Raw genomic sequence first — 14,478 nt, 5'->3', positions numbered from 1 at the left:
CACAGATGAGGGCTGGGAGGGTATTATTCTATTAAGACCGGGAACGCATCTGTGTCATTTTAAGATTTATTTGGCTATTCAAAAATAGCAGATCTACAAGCTCGCCGCGCTATGAGCTTGTAGATATGCTATTTTTTTTTAATCGTGAAAATGTGTTCAAATCATTGAATATATTTTTTAAGCGAACATTTTGAACTCAAATCTTTGCTTCTGGGGGGTCCCTGGAACTAAATATTTTGAGATGGGGGTCCGCGGCCAAATACATATAATTTTGGGGGCCCTTGACATGTAAACGTTTGAGAACCACTGATTATAGCAACATACGTTTAAAAAAAATTACGTTTTTAAAAGACATTTGTAGAATCCCAAGAAGCAAAGTTTTGAGTTACAAATGTTTGCTTAAATAAATATATATAAATGTTTGCTTAAAAAAAAAATATATATATATATATATATATATATATATATATATATATTTATTAAAAGATTTGCTTTTTAAATTTTTTATAATAATTAAATAGCAATAGATCTACAAGCTTGTAGCGCGGCACTCAGTGCTGCGATATGAGCTTGTAGATCTGCTATTTTCGAATAGCCAAAGAAATCTAAAATGACACAGATGCGTTCCCGGATGGGTAAATGGGTTAAGCGTCTTGCTCATGGACACTTCCACACGTACAGCAGGCAGACCAGGGGGTTGAACCACTGACCTTCCGATTACCAGACAAGCCTCTCTGTCCAATAACCTACAGCCGCTCTTAGATCTGAAACTAAAGACAGATCAAACCAGGATCTAAAACTACAACTCTGGCTATAACAGCATCATACAATCTTATGAAAGCTAAATTAACTTTACATATTGATAACAAAGTGTGTTGCTTAGTCAGCATAGGTATGGGCTGTGCCTTTTGATGCCAAGGAAAGAAAAGCAGGTGAGGTAATACTATGAAAACCTTTTAACTAGATTAGAAAACATAATTGCCTAGAATGGGAACACTCAGAATATCAACACACAAGTCACCACGTATTTTTTTTTTCTATTTGAGGGAGCAGCCAGTGCAGCAAAGATTCTGTTCTCTCCGACTCGTAAATCTGGGCTTATATTTCATGTGGCTGTCAGAAGTTATGTATGCCCATGGTGGCGGGCCGCACGTCGGACCAGAAGCCCCAGACAAACTAGAAGAACATTCAGAACATTCAGACGAGGTCTTTATTTGTGACACTGGGAGGGCCTCATCAGTACCACACGATATCAAGAAGAGCCATTCATAATAGGTTTACCCCTAGACTGACACAGTAACATTAACCCATTAAGACCTGGAACGCATCCGTGTCATTTTTGGATTTTAGCTTAAAAAGCATCATCACTGCTATTTTTGAAAAATCTAGAAAATGTGCAAATCTTTGAATATATATATATCTTTTAAGCGAACATTTGTAACTCAAATCTTTGCTTCTGGGGGTCCCTGGAACAAAATATTTGAGATGGGGGTCGGCGGCCAAATAAATATAATTTTGGGGGTCCTTGACATGAAAAAGTTTGAGCACCACTGGCACTGATATAGAAACGGAATACTTTACGTTTTTCAGAATACTGTTAGGATTTAGAAGACATTTTGCAGAATCGACCCTCAACGACGTATAATATAATGTTACTAGATTGTGGCTGTGTGTGTGTGTGTGTGTGTGTGTGTGTGTGTGTGTGTGTGTGTGTGTGTGTGTGTGTGTGTGTTTAGGGGATGAAAGCACAATGCAGGTTTTGACTCTCTGGAACAGAAAGTTCCTTGGCATTTGTTTATAAACAGTTATCTTTAGTTATATCAGCCCAACTGTGCTGCTCGCATACAATACATCTGAAAACTTGCCAGGGTAACATCTGCAACAAAACACATATGAACATAGAATGTGGCTTTTTTCCCCCACAGCCCAGTCGGTTTCCAACACAATCCATAATATGAGCTGTAGTGCTCCAGGAAATAGCCTCAGACTCTACAGGAATATTAGGGCTATAGTAATATATATTTATAAAATAGCCCCATCTCCAGGAGGCTGCTCCTCACATACTATAGAGAGAGTATAGAGAGAGAGAGAGAGTGTGTGTGTGTGTGTGTGTGTGTGTGTGTGTGTGTGTGTGTGTGTGTGTGTGTGTGTGTGTGTGTGTGTGTGTGTGTGTGTGTGTGTGTGTGTGTGTGTGTGTGTGTGTGTGTGTGTGTGTGTGTGTGTGTGTGTGTGTGTGTGTGTGTGTGTGTGTGTGTGTGTGTGTGTGTGTGTGTGTGTGTGTGTGTGTAACATAAAATAGCCTTCTCCAGGAGGCTGCTCCTCACAGTCTACAGGACTATAGTAATATATGTAATATAAAATAGCCCTCTATATATAAATTTTGCCTCCTCTCCAGGAGACTGCTCCTCAGATAGATTGTACAGGACTATAGTAATATTAATATATAGAATGTATATGACTATAGTAATATTAATGACTGTACAGGACTATAGTAATATTAATATATAGACTGTACAGGACTATAGTAATATTAATATATAGACTGTACAGGACTATATTAATATATATATATATATATATATATATATATATATATATATATATATATATATTATTGTATTTTTTTTAAGCCTCCTCTCCAGGAGGCTGCTCCTCAGACACATTGTACAGGACTATAGTAATATTAATATATAGAATGTACAGGACTATAGTAATATATAGACTGTACAGGACTATAGTCATATTAATATATAGAATGTACAGGACTATAGTAATATTAATATATAGAATGTACAGGACTATAGTCATATTAATATATAGACTGTACAGGACTATAGTCATAATATATAGACTGTACAGGACTATAGTCATTAATATATAGACTGTACAGGACTATAGTCATATTAATATATAGACTGTACAGGACTATAGTAATATTAATATATAGACTGTACAGGACTATAGTCATATTAATATATAGAATGTACAGGACTATAGTCATATTAATATATAGACTGTACAGGACTATAGTCATAATATATAGACTGTACAGGACTATAGTCATTAATATATAGACTGTACAGGACTATAGTCATATTAATATATAGACTGTACAGGACTATAGTCATATTAATATATAGAATGTACAGGACTATAGTCATATTAATATATAGAATGTACAGGACTATAGTCATATTAATATATAGACTGTACAGGACTATAGTCATATTAATATATAGACTGTACAGGACTATAGTCATATTAATATATAGACTGTACAGGACTATAGTCATATTAATATATAGACTGTACAGGACTATAGTAATATTAATATATAGACTGTACAGGACTATAGTCATATTAATATATAGACTGTACAGGACTATAGTCATATTAATATATAGACTGTACAGGACTATAGTCATATTAATATATAGACTGTACAGGACTATAGTCATATTAATATATAGACTGTACAGGACTATAGTCATATTAATATATAGACTGTACAGGACTATAGTCATATTAATATATAGACTGTACAGGACTATAGTCATATTAATATATAGAATGTACAGGACTATAGTCATATTAATATATAGAATGTACAGGACTATAGTCATATTAATATATAGACTGTACAGGACTATAGTAATATATATATATATATATATATAATTGTATTTTTTTAAAGCCTCCTCTCCAGGAGGCTGCTCCTCAGACAGATTGTACAGTAACAGGACTATAGAGGGCTAATAGTAGCAAACAGGGAATAAGGCACAAACAAACAACAAAAAAAAAATACATCAACAACGCCTTATATTTGCGTTTCGGGGAAAAGCATTTGACAAGATAATATAGCAACGCGGAAACGATGAATGTAAAAACAAATTACATGTTTTTACACATGTATTAAGCCCTACAAAAAACACACACATAAGGTGTTTTAATTTGAGGGCATTTGGAGCAGACAGACATATAGTCCAAACCCCAAAGCTAACATGATAGCAGCCAGGCTAACAGCTCAGCTGCAGACCAGAGGTAATAGAAGCAGTACAAATCAGCCCCTGGCAGGTGAAATCATGCTTCTAATGTTGATTTAACTCCTAAAAGAGGGACATAAATGTGTGTCAAAGGTGTATTTGTCAGGATACTGACCAGTATTTAAGGATAAAACCCGTCACCAGAGGCTTGGTTGGTTCTCTGTGGCTTCTCTTCTCTTCCCAAATCCCAAAAGCCTTCTTCTCCTCCTTCTCCTGCCTTGGCTGCAGTGTTGCCAGATATTGCGGGAGAAATAAGCAGCCAGGTGTATGAAAACAAGCCCAAAAGAAGCGACTATGGCTACATGAGCCCGCCCCCTTGCTAATTGAAAATAGTAGATCTACAAGCTCTCAACGCGTAGCGATGTGACGCGTTATGAGCTTGTAGATCCCTGGCACAAATACATATTCATTTACTTTAGAAACAAGACCAAATAAACAACTACACTTTAGAAACAAGCCCAAATAAACAACTACACTTTAGAAACAAGCCCAAATAAACAACTACACTTTAGAAACAAGCCCAAATAAACAACTACTCTTTAGAAACAATCCCAAATAAACAAATACACTTTAGAAACAAGACCAAACAAACAACTACACTTTAGCAACAAGCCCAAATAAACAACTACACTTTAGAAACAACCCCAAATAAACAAATACACTTTAGAAACAAGACCAAACAAACAACTGTGATGCCCCATATATTAGTCTGGGTGGTTGTGGGGGTGATGCTTGCACTAACTCTTGCCCTATAGGGGAGCAGGGTGGAGCTGATTGCTCATTGGAGAGCACCTGGGCCCGGTGCCTCCAGGAGGCTATAAAAGCCCCACCCTGGCCAGTCTCTAGGAGAAGCCTGAGAGAAGCAGACCTATCTCCACCAGCTCCAACTCTACTCTCCATGCCCTTACCATTTTGATTATGTTCTTTCTTTCCATCCACACACCTCGCACCACACCATGCTCCACACATCCACATCTACACTACTGATTACTGACTTCACACTCCATAGGATCCGTATGTTCTGTTCATTCCTCCTGAGTTTATTGTTAGTAGCTTTTGTTTAATAAATATGTATTTGATTTACAACTTCATCGTGGTCTCCGTCCCAATGCTTGTCACGGCCTAGAGCCAAACTGTGACAAATGGGGGCTCGTTCCGAACTTAAGTGAGTATTGTCAAACTTTAAAGTTAAGTTAAAGTTTTTTGTTGCGCGCAGTTACTGAGTGTTTTTTGAAAGCCGGTCTTGAAGTAAGTGGGGTATTCCCCGTGACGTAATGTAAAGTTGGACCAATCAAATGTGGTTTGGGAGGGCCTAACTCGGGATTCCCTTTTTCTTTGTGTAAAGCGGTTTCAAAGTGTTTTCAGTGCGTGCGGTGTTTTGTTAAACGTTTCGTTATAGTTACATTTTTTGATTCCCCGTATTTTTTCGTTGAGCATGGAGTTATTTGAATGTATGTGGGCTAAGTTTTTGACACACTGGTACACTGGTAATTGAATATTCACATAGGAGCTAGGCTACTGTTTGTCCCATGTTAGGCATAAGCCACGTTTAGTTTTTAAACTTTCGTGGATTTTGTTTTTTGTGTTTTTGTAATGTTGGGGTGAACGCGGTAGTAGCAGTTGTCTCGGGAGCACGGTACGTGGCTGACGGCATAATTATCAACTGGTTACGTTGTCTCCTGCGTATAATTAGTGCGTAAGTACCCCCGCAACACCTCATGAAGAGCTAGGGGTGAGTTATATAAGATTGGATTAGGCAGCTAGGGGACGCTCCTGTTTAGTCGGTTACAGTTTGTACCAGTGTTTCATTTAACGTGTCTATATACACATTCAAGTGATAATTAAAATGGCTCAAATTGATGAATTTGTTGCGACACCGTCAGAAGATTTTTTGGAAAGCTGTACAAAGGAGCAGCTCCTAGAAATTTCTGACCATTACAAAATTGACATTGGGGACAGGAGACGGAAATTACAGACAATTAAGGTAGTATTAAGTGCTGGCTTGGAAGATATTGGGATCTTGCCAGGTAATGAAACAGGGGAGGACGGTGCGGCGGTGCCGCCACCAACCCAAAATCTGTCTTTTTTGGAACAAAAAGAACTGATGCTTGTTCAGTTAGAGATGGAGAGGGTCAGACAGCAGCTTAGAATTGAAAAAGAAAGAGTTGAAGTAGAGCGAGAGAGAATTGAGATGGAAAAAATGAGAATTCTTCTGCAGAGAGAGAAGGTAGAACTTGTCAAGGAGGGTAAATTGGACCAGAAGCTGTTGGAAGGAGATGGAAGTGTAGCTTCAGGAAAGCGATCGTTTGATTTGGTGAGCAGTTTGCGCTTGATGACAAAGTTTAGTGAGAAGGAGCCAGAGACTTTTTTTTCACTTTTCGAAAGATTGGCTAATTCAAGAGGTTGGCCTGATGCAGACCGGACTGTAATGCTGCAGTGCGTGCTTACTGGGAAGGCACAGGAGGCGTATTCGGCATTATCGGTAATGGAAAGTTTAAATTATGCCACTGTTAAATCTGCTGTTCTTAAAGTGTATGAAAGGGTGCCGGAGAGCTACCGTCAGCACTTTAGAAACAACAGAAAAGACGACAAACAGTCATATTTGGAGTTCTCACGGGAGTTGGTCATTAACTTTAACCGTTGGCGGATGGTTTCAGGTGGCGACACATGTGAGGGTTTATGTGACTTACTACTGTTAGAACAGTTTAAAAATGCAATCCCAAATCGTATAGCAACATATATTACAGAACAGCAGATTAAAACAGTGGCAGAGGCGGCCGCTTTGGCTGATCAATATGTGTTGACGCACCGAGAGTGGGTACCGCGGGGCGCCCAAAGTACGCACCGGGAGAGCAGCGCACCCAGCCATCATTATAGCGCACCCAGCCATAATTCTAACGCACCTTTCACCAGGTATTCGAAAATGGAGGATGGGAAAAGTAGGGCGGCCCGTGACGGTGAAAAAACATGTCACTTGTGGCAAAAAGGGTCACATAAAAGCAGACTGTTATTCTTTACAACAGAGGAATAAAACGCACGTGAACGTGAAGTCAGCAGCGTTTGTTGCGCCGGTGTCTGTGGTGTCGCGGTCGGAAGGTCCTTTACATGGGAACGAGAGGAGTCTCGTCGATGTAGACGAGGCGTACCGTCCATTCGTAGAGAGGGGGTTTGTCTCCCTTGTTGGGTCCAATGCAAAGGTGCCCGTAACAATTCTGCGGGACACTGCGGCGCTGGGCACATACGTGCTTGATTCGGTTCTGGCGTTTTCCTCTAAGTCTGCAACTGGGGATGCCATGTTGAGCCGTGGTATGGGCATGTCCATAATCTCTTCTCCTACACACAAACTTGAAATTGACTGTGGCTTGGTCCATGGTGAGGTGGAGGTGGCGTTGCGTGAGGCGTTTCCGATGGCTGGGGTCGATGTCCTCTTGGGGAATATGCATGCGGGTGGCCTCGTATGGGCTAAGGTGCCGCCAGCACCATTGGTGAGTCTGGTTCCGATTGTAGCCAGTGATCCAGACGAGAGCGAGCGGGATTTTCCGCAGGTATTTGCAGCAGCAGCTGTGACACGCGCCGGCGCTCGTGAAATTGAGCGTGACAAAGTTGAAAATTCTGATGCCGGTTTTGCGTTATCTGATGTGCCCATTTCTGTTTCCCAGACAGAGCTTGTTGCGGCGCAGCAGTCCGATCCGTCCATCAGAGGCCTCTTTGAGGAAGTTCTGACAGGTAGTGAGGTGGAGGATAGCGCAAATGGGTATTTCCTTGATAATGGGTTGCTAGTGAGGAAGTGGGTGCCATGTGGGGAACTTGGGGTGGGGGAACCAGTGTTCCAGGTGGTAGTTCCAGCTAAATACAGGGATTTAGTGTTGAAACTTTCACATGACCAGTCAGGGCATTTGGGTGTCAAGAAAACATATTATCGGATTTTGCAGTATTTTTTTTGGCCCAAGTTGAGAAAGGATGTGGCTGCATACATTAAAACGTGTCACACATGCCAGATGACTGGGAAGCCCAATCAGGTAATTAAGCCTGCCCCATTGCACCCCATACCAGCTATAGGGCAGCCATTTGAGCACATCATCATCGATTGTGTCGGCCCTCTGCCTCCCTCTAGGTCTGGCGCAAAGTACCTGTTAACAGTCATGTGCCAGGCAACCAGGTATCCAGCTGCCTATCCACTACGGTCAATAACGACTAGGGCTGTGGTTAAAGCTCTCTCGCAGTTCATGTCAATATTTGGTATTGCTCGGGTTCTGCAGAGCGACCAGGGATCCAACTTTTCCTCCCATATGTTTGCTCAGGTTCTGAAGCAGCTCCGGGTGAAACACTCTCAATCATCAGCGTACCATGCTCAAAGTCAGGGGGCGCTAGAGCGGTTTCACCAGACCTTAAAATCCTTAATGCGGGCTTATTGCATGGAGTTGGGCAAAGATTGGGGGGAGGGCTTGCCCTGGTTACTTCTGGCTGCTCGGGAGGTGGTGCAAGAAAGTACTGGGTTTAGTCCTAATCAGTTGGTTTTTGGTCATTTAGTTCGTGGTCCACTTGCACTGCTTCATGACAACTTTAAGGCTCCTGACCCTCCCAAAAATCTAATTGACTTTGTCAATGGGTTCAGGCAGCAGTTGTATGTGGCAGGTACAATGGCTAAAGAGAATCTAGCAAAGGCTCAAGTGAAAATGAAGCGCTCCTATGATCGGCGGGCTGAACGTCGGGAATTCAGTCCGGGCGATCAGGTGCTGGCTCTTTTGCCAATTGTGACCTCGCCTTTCCAAGCAAAGTTTACAGGTCCACACACTGTGGTTGAGAAAATTTCAGAGGAAAACTATGTCATTTCAACTCCAAACCGTCGTAAAGCTACTCAATTGTGTCACGTAAATCCGTTAAAACCATATTATGGGCGAGAGTCTGGGGAAATTCTACCTGTGTGTTTGGCAGCGGGCGTGGGTCCTACCTCTCAGTCGGTGGCAGTGGCTGAGGGCGAGGACACCAACACATTTGACGAGACATTGGTGTATGGGCGCTTGAAAAACACAGAGTCCCTTAGTAAGTTAGACAACCTGTTGTGTCATCTCCCCAAGGCTCGGCGGTCAGAGTTGGCTAGGTTGATTGGTAACTTCCCAGGTTTATTTGGGGATACACCATCACAAACACATCTTATCGAACATGACATTGAGTTGATTGATCCAAAACCCATTCGGCAGCGTTTTTATCGGGTCTCTGCAGACAAACGCCGGGTGTTGGATGCAGAGGTCCGGTATATGTTGGAGAATGGGATTGCGGAGCCGTCGTCGGCTAGTTGGGCTTCACCATGCATTTTGGTTCCGAAGTCTGACGGGTCATTTAGGTTCTGTTCAGATTTTCGCAAAGTTAACAACGTGACAAAACCAGATGCCTTTCCATTGCCTAGAATGGATGACTGTATTGACGAGGTTGGGTCAGCGAAATTTGTCAGCAAATTTGATTTGTTAAAGGGATACTGGCAAGTCCCACTGTCAAAAAGAGCTAGGGAAATTGCATCCTTTATTACTCCGTCCGGTCTCTACTCCTACAAAGTCATGCCATTTGGGTTACGAAATGCACCGGCGACGTTCCAACGCCTTATGAATAGGGTTGTTGGTGACCTCGAAGGCTGTGCCGTTTATTTGGACGACGTGGTCGTGTATAGTGACACTTGGGAGAGTCACATTGCACGTATCCACTCGCTCTTTCAGCGTTTGGCTGATGCGCAGTTAACAGTCAATCTTGCAAAATGTGAATTTGCTCGTGCAACGGTCACGTACCTTGGTCGTGTGGTCGGCCAGGGGGAGGTCCGTCCGGTGCACGCAAAAGTGATTGCTGTGGAGAATTATCCTCCTCCCGCTACTAAGAAAGATCTTATGCGATTCTTAGGGTTAATAGGATACTATAGAAGTTTCTTCCTCCATGTCTCTTATGAAGTTTATCGACGAAAAGTTTGCTCAGACTAATATCGTGTGTCCTCTCGGCATAGAAGTTTCTGCCGAAATTTTTCTTCTGTTGTCTGTCCTCTGACTGACCTTCTCAAGGACAAGGTGAAGTTTGTCTGGTCCTCCCAGTGTCAGCAGGCATTCCAAAATGCTAAGATCTTGCTGTGCTCTGCCCCAGTGTTGGCAGCTCCTCGCATGGACCAACAGTTCAAGTTGCAGGTTGATGCGAGTCATTTTGGGGCAGGTGCAGTATTGTTGCAGGCTGACAGTGGGGGGCTGGACAGACCAGTCAGTTTCTTTTCTAGAAAGTTTAATAAGCACCAGCTTAATTACTGTTATTGAAAAGGAAGCATTGGCACTGGTGTTGGCTTTGGTGCATTTCAGTGTGTATGTGGGATCTGGGGTGCCTGTTGTCGATACAGATCACAACCCACTTACATTCCTTAGCTCTCTTAAATGTCCAAACCAAAGACTTATTAGGTGGTCTTTGTTGTTACAGTCATTTTCTCTGGACATCAGGCACATTAAAGGGAAAGATAATGTGGTGGCAGATGCACTGTCTCGTGCTCCTGTGTAAATGACTGTCTAATCCTTGATGTCTTTGTTTTTCTAGAGCCTGGCGTTGTGGTCCCTGGCCTGTCCTGCTCCTTGACAGCCCTATTGCTAGCTGAAACACCAGGATCCAGCTGTTCAGGGGGGAGGAGAGTCCAGGGGTGTGCAAAGCCAGGGCTCTAAGGGTGTATTACACTCTAGTAGTAGACACATTTTCTGAAAGTATTTGAGTCTGAAATTGTAAAATTTAATGTTAAAATAGTGTGATGTAAAGTGCACTCAAGTGTTTGAATTTTGGGTTTGATTATTGTTTTGTATTTAAGTAGTGTTCAATGGGGAGCCGTGGTTCCTAGTGGGACCACGTCTTTAAGGGGGGGGGGGGTGTGATGCCCCATATATTAGTCTGGGTGGTTGTGGGGGTGATGCTTGCACTAACTCTTGCCCTATAGGGGAGCAGGGTGGAGCTGATTGCTCATTGGAGAGCACCTGGGCCCGGTGCCTCCAGGAGGATATAAAAGCCCCACCCTGGCCAGTCTCTAGGAGAAGCCTGAGAGAAGCAGACCTATCTCCACCAGCTCCAACTCTACTCTCCATGCCCTTACCATTTTGATTATGTTCTTTCTTTCCATCCACACACCTCGCACCACACCATGCTCCACACATCCACATCTACACTACTGATTACTGACTTCACACTCCATAGGATCCGTATGTTCTGTTCATTCCTCCTGAGTTTATTGTTAGTAGCTTTTGTTTAATAAATATGTATTTGATTTATAACTTCATCCTGGTCTCCGTCCCAATGTTTGTCACGGCCTAGAGCCAAGCTGTGACACAACTACACTTTAGCAACAAGCCCAAATAAACAACTACACTTTAGAAACAACCCCAAATAAACAAATACACATTAGAAACAAGCCCAAATAAACAACTACACTTTAGAAACAACCCCAAATAAACAACTACTCTTTAGAAACAAGCCCAAATAAACAACTACACTTTAGCAACAAGCCCAAATAAACACTCTTTAGAAACAACCCCAAATAAACAACTACACATTAGAAACAAGACCAAATAAACAACTACACTTTAGAAACGAGCCCAAATAAACAACTACACTTAGAAACAAGCCCAAATAAACAACTACACTTTAGAAACAAGCCCAAATAAACAACTACACTTTAGAAACAAGCCCAAATAAACAACTACACTTTAGAAACAAGCCCAAATAAACAACTACACTTTAGAAACAAGACCAAATAAACAACTACACTTTAGAAACAAGCCCAAAACAAACTACACTTTAGAAACAAGCCCAAATAAACAACTACATTTTAGAAACAAGTCCAAAAAAACACAACCCGCAACTACCAATATTTACAACAAGCAACTTTACAGAAAAAAAGCCCAAAGTCGCTTATAATAAGCAGACATGGCAACACTAGTTGGCTGACGGAAAAAAATAAGCCAAGTCATACTTCGGCGTACGGCGGTGCGGCACGCGCCGAAAATAGCCAGATCTACAAGCTCATAACGTGTCGCTGGCGCAACGCGTTATGAGCTTGTAGATTGGCTATTTTCGGCAAGCACCGCACCGTCGTACGACGACGGGAGCACAAGCACGACTATTTAAAAATAAAAGCATCTGTCATGATCCCGACAATATCATGCAGATATTTTTTGTGTTTTATACCCTTTCATCAACATAATAAATTACATAATATATGTAATAATAACAGTATATATCATGCAGATATTTAGTTTTATTATAGCCTTTGATCAACATTTACTAAGCTTCATTATAATAATGATAAATAATAAAGCATAAAGCAATGGTCATGGCGATAATAATAATAAAGCAATACTAATACTGATGTTATTTTTTACCATGACACCATTGCTTTATGCAAAGAAACATAACCCACAACCCTAGGGTGTAACTGTTGACAGTGCACTCAACTGTTCCAATATATTACATAATATCCCAGTGAAATGTAGGCCTTATTAAATGTAGGCCTCATTAAAGACCAAATGCTCGCATGATAATAATGAGTTGTAGTACAGTAGGCTATTACGTTATTAATGATAAGTTATCATTAATAACGTAATAGCCTACTACTGTACCTTGACCAAATAAACAATCTCGAGTAGGTTCGTTCATGTCTATAATTGGATATATATAAATGCTAGTCTGCCATTAAGATTAATATTCCATAATCCCAATCATTAAAAAGATGTAGCCTACACTAAGTAGTAGCCTTCGCATTTATTTATAGAGTTCTTACAGCGCACTCTAGTGGCAGTTATAAAGATGCCCACCAAATGGAAATAATAAACATAGCAGGCGCTCTACTGGTGGAAAAGTACTCACATTTTATACTTAAGTAAAAGTATCAATACTAGTAGAAACACTCTGTTACAAGTAAAAGATCCGGAATTAAAAATGTTCTTGAGTAAAACAAGTGTAACCAAATGGACTTTTGAGGTTATTAAAATACTCCCAGCCAGCACGCCCACGTGGGTCCCATATGGGTTCAAGGTGGGCTAAACCACATGGGCCCCATGTCGGCATGTCAGCGGGATCCACTGGGGTCCCATCTGGGATGCCCATGTGGGCCATACGTGGGTACTACCTGGGCCCCACATGGGCCCCATGTGGGCTTTTAGGTGGGTTCTACCTGGGCCCCACATGGGCCCCATGTGGGCTTTAGGTGGGTACTACCTGGGCCCCACATGGGCCCCATGTGGGCTTTAGGTGGGTTCTACCTGGGCCCCACATGGGCCCCATGTGGGCTTTAGGTGGGTACTACCTGGGCCCCACATGGGCCCCATGTGGGCTTTAGGTGGGTTCTACCTGGGCCCCACATGGGCCCCATGTGGGCTTTAGGTGGGTACTACCTGGGCCCCATGTGGGCTTTAGGTGGGTTCTACCTGGGCCCTAGGTGGGTCCCATATGGTTTCAAGGTGGGCTAAACCATATGGGCCCCATGTCGGCATGTCAGCGGGATCCACTTGGGTCCCATCTGGGATGCCCATGTGGGCCTTACGTGGGTACTACCTGGGCCCCACATGGGCCCCATGTGGGCTTTTAGGTGGGTTCTACCTGGGCCCCACGTGGGCCCCATGTGGGCTTTAGGTGGGTATTACCTGGGCCCCATGTGGGCTTTAGGTGGGTTCTACCTGGGCCCCACATGGGCCCCATGTGGGCTATAGGTGGGTTCTACCTGGGCCCCACGTGGGCAACAACTAGGCAAGTCTATATGGGACAATGGTTCCTTTGATTTCCAACGTGGGTCCTAATAAGATTTAAATATAAATGAAATAGATGTAAGCACACCTAAAGTAAAAATTGGGTATAAGATTTTACACGTCTTCAGTTTTACCAGGATGAAAATAGACAACATATATTTTGACAAATTTATTAAAAACAAAATTTCAAGATAATGAAAATACAATGACAATGAAAATGGGAATAAAGATAGCAGCAGTGTAAAGGTGCAGGAAAAGAAGGCACACATCAAATGTGCAGGTGTACATACAGTATATACATACAAATTGTACGCTTAAAATGCAAAAAAAATATTCCCACAATGCTCCACGAAGGCTCTGAGTCCTCCTGGTGGGGGCTCCTCACTGGCAGGTGAGTCAGTAAGATACAACAGCAGTGACAACACACAAATGTGTGTGGGGAGGAATCAATTGGCATAACAACTAAATTGGGGAGAAAAGGGTTAAAAAATAATTGGCTCTAATTTAGGGAAAAATAAGGGGGAAAAAGCAGCAGTGTAAATGTGCAGGAAGAGAAGGCACACACATCAAATGTGCAGGTGTACATACAGTATATACATAAAAAATTGTACACTTAAAATGCAAAAAAATATTCTCACAATCCTCCACAGAGACTAATATCAGAACAAAATATAAGAATAACAATCAAA

The 14,478-nt window shown here is 42.0% G+C and overlaps 1 protein-coding gene across 1 annotated transcript in view; it reads right to left on the bottom strand.

The window, feature by feature from the left end:
- The window catches only part of LOC308105683 (methyl-CpG-binding domain protein 5-like), a 35,608-nt gene extending 31,348 nt beyond the window's left edge, over positions 1 to 4,260 (bottom strand). Inside the window, exon 1 of the mRNA XM_080456560.1 lies at positions 4,159 to 4,260. The gene's annotated coding sequence lies outside the window, so the exon portion shown is untranslated. The remainder of the gene's footprint in view (positions 1 to 4,158) is intronic.
- Between the last annotated feature and the right edge of the window lie 10,218 nt (positions 4,261 to 14,478).

This window comes from Gymnoscopelus braueri (genome assembly GCF_963280865.1).
Source record: "Gymnoscopelus braueri genome assembly, chromosome: 18".
In the NCBI taxonomy this organism is placed as follows: domain Eukaryota; kingdom Metazoa; phylum Chordata; class Actinopteri; order Myctophiformes; family Myctophidae; genus Gymnoscopelus; species Gymnoscopelus braueri.
Note: the sequence above shows the minus strand (reverse complement) of the source record. Positions and strands in the feature narration are given on the sequence as shown.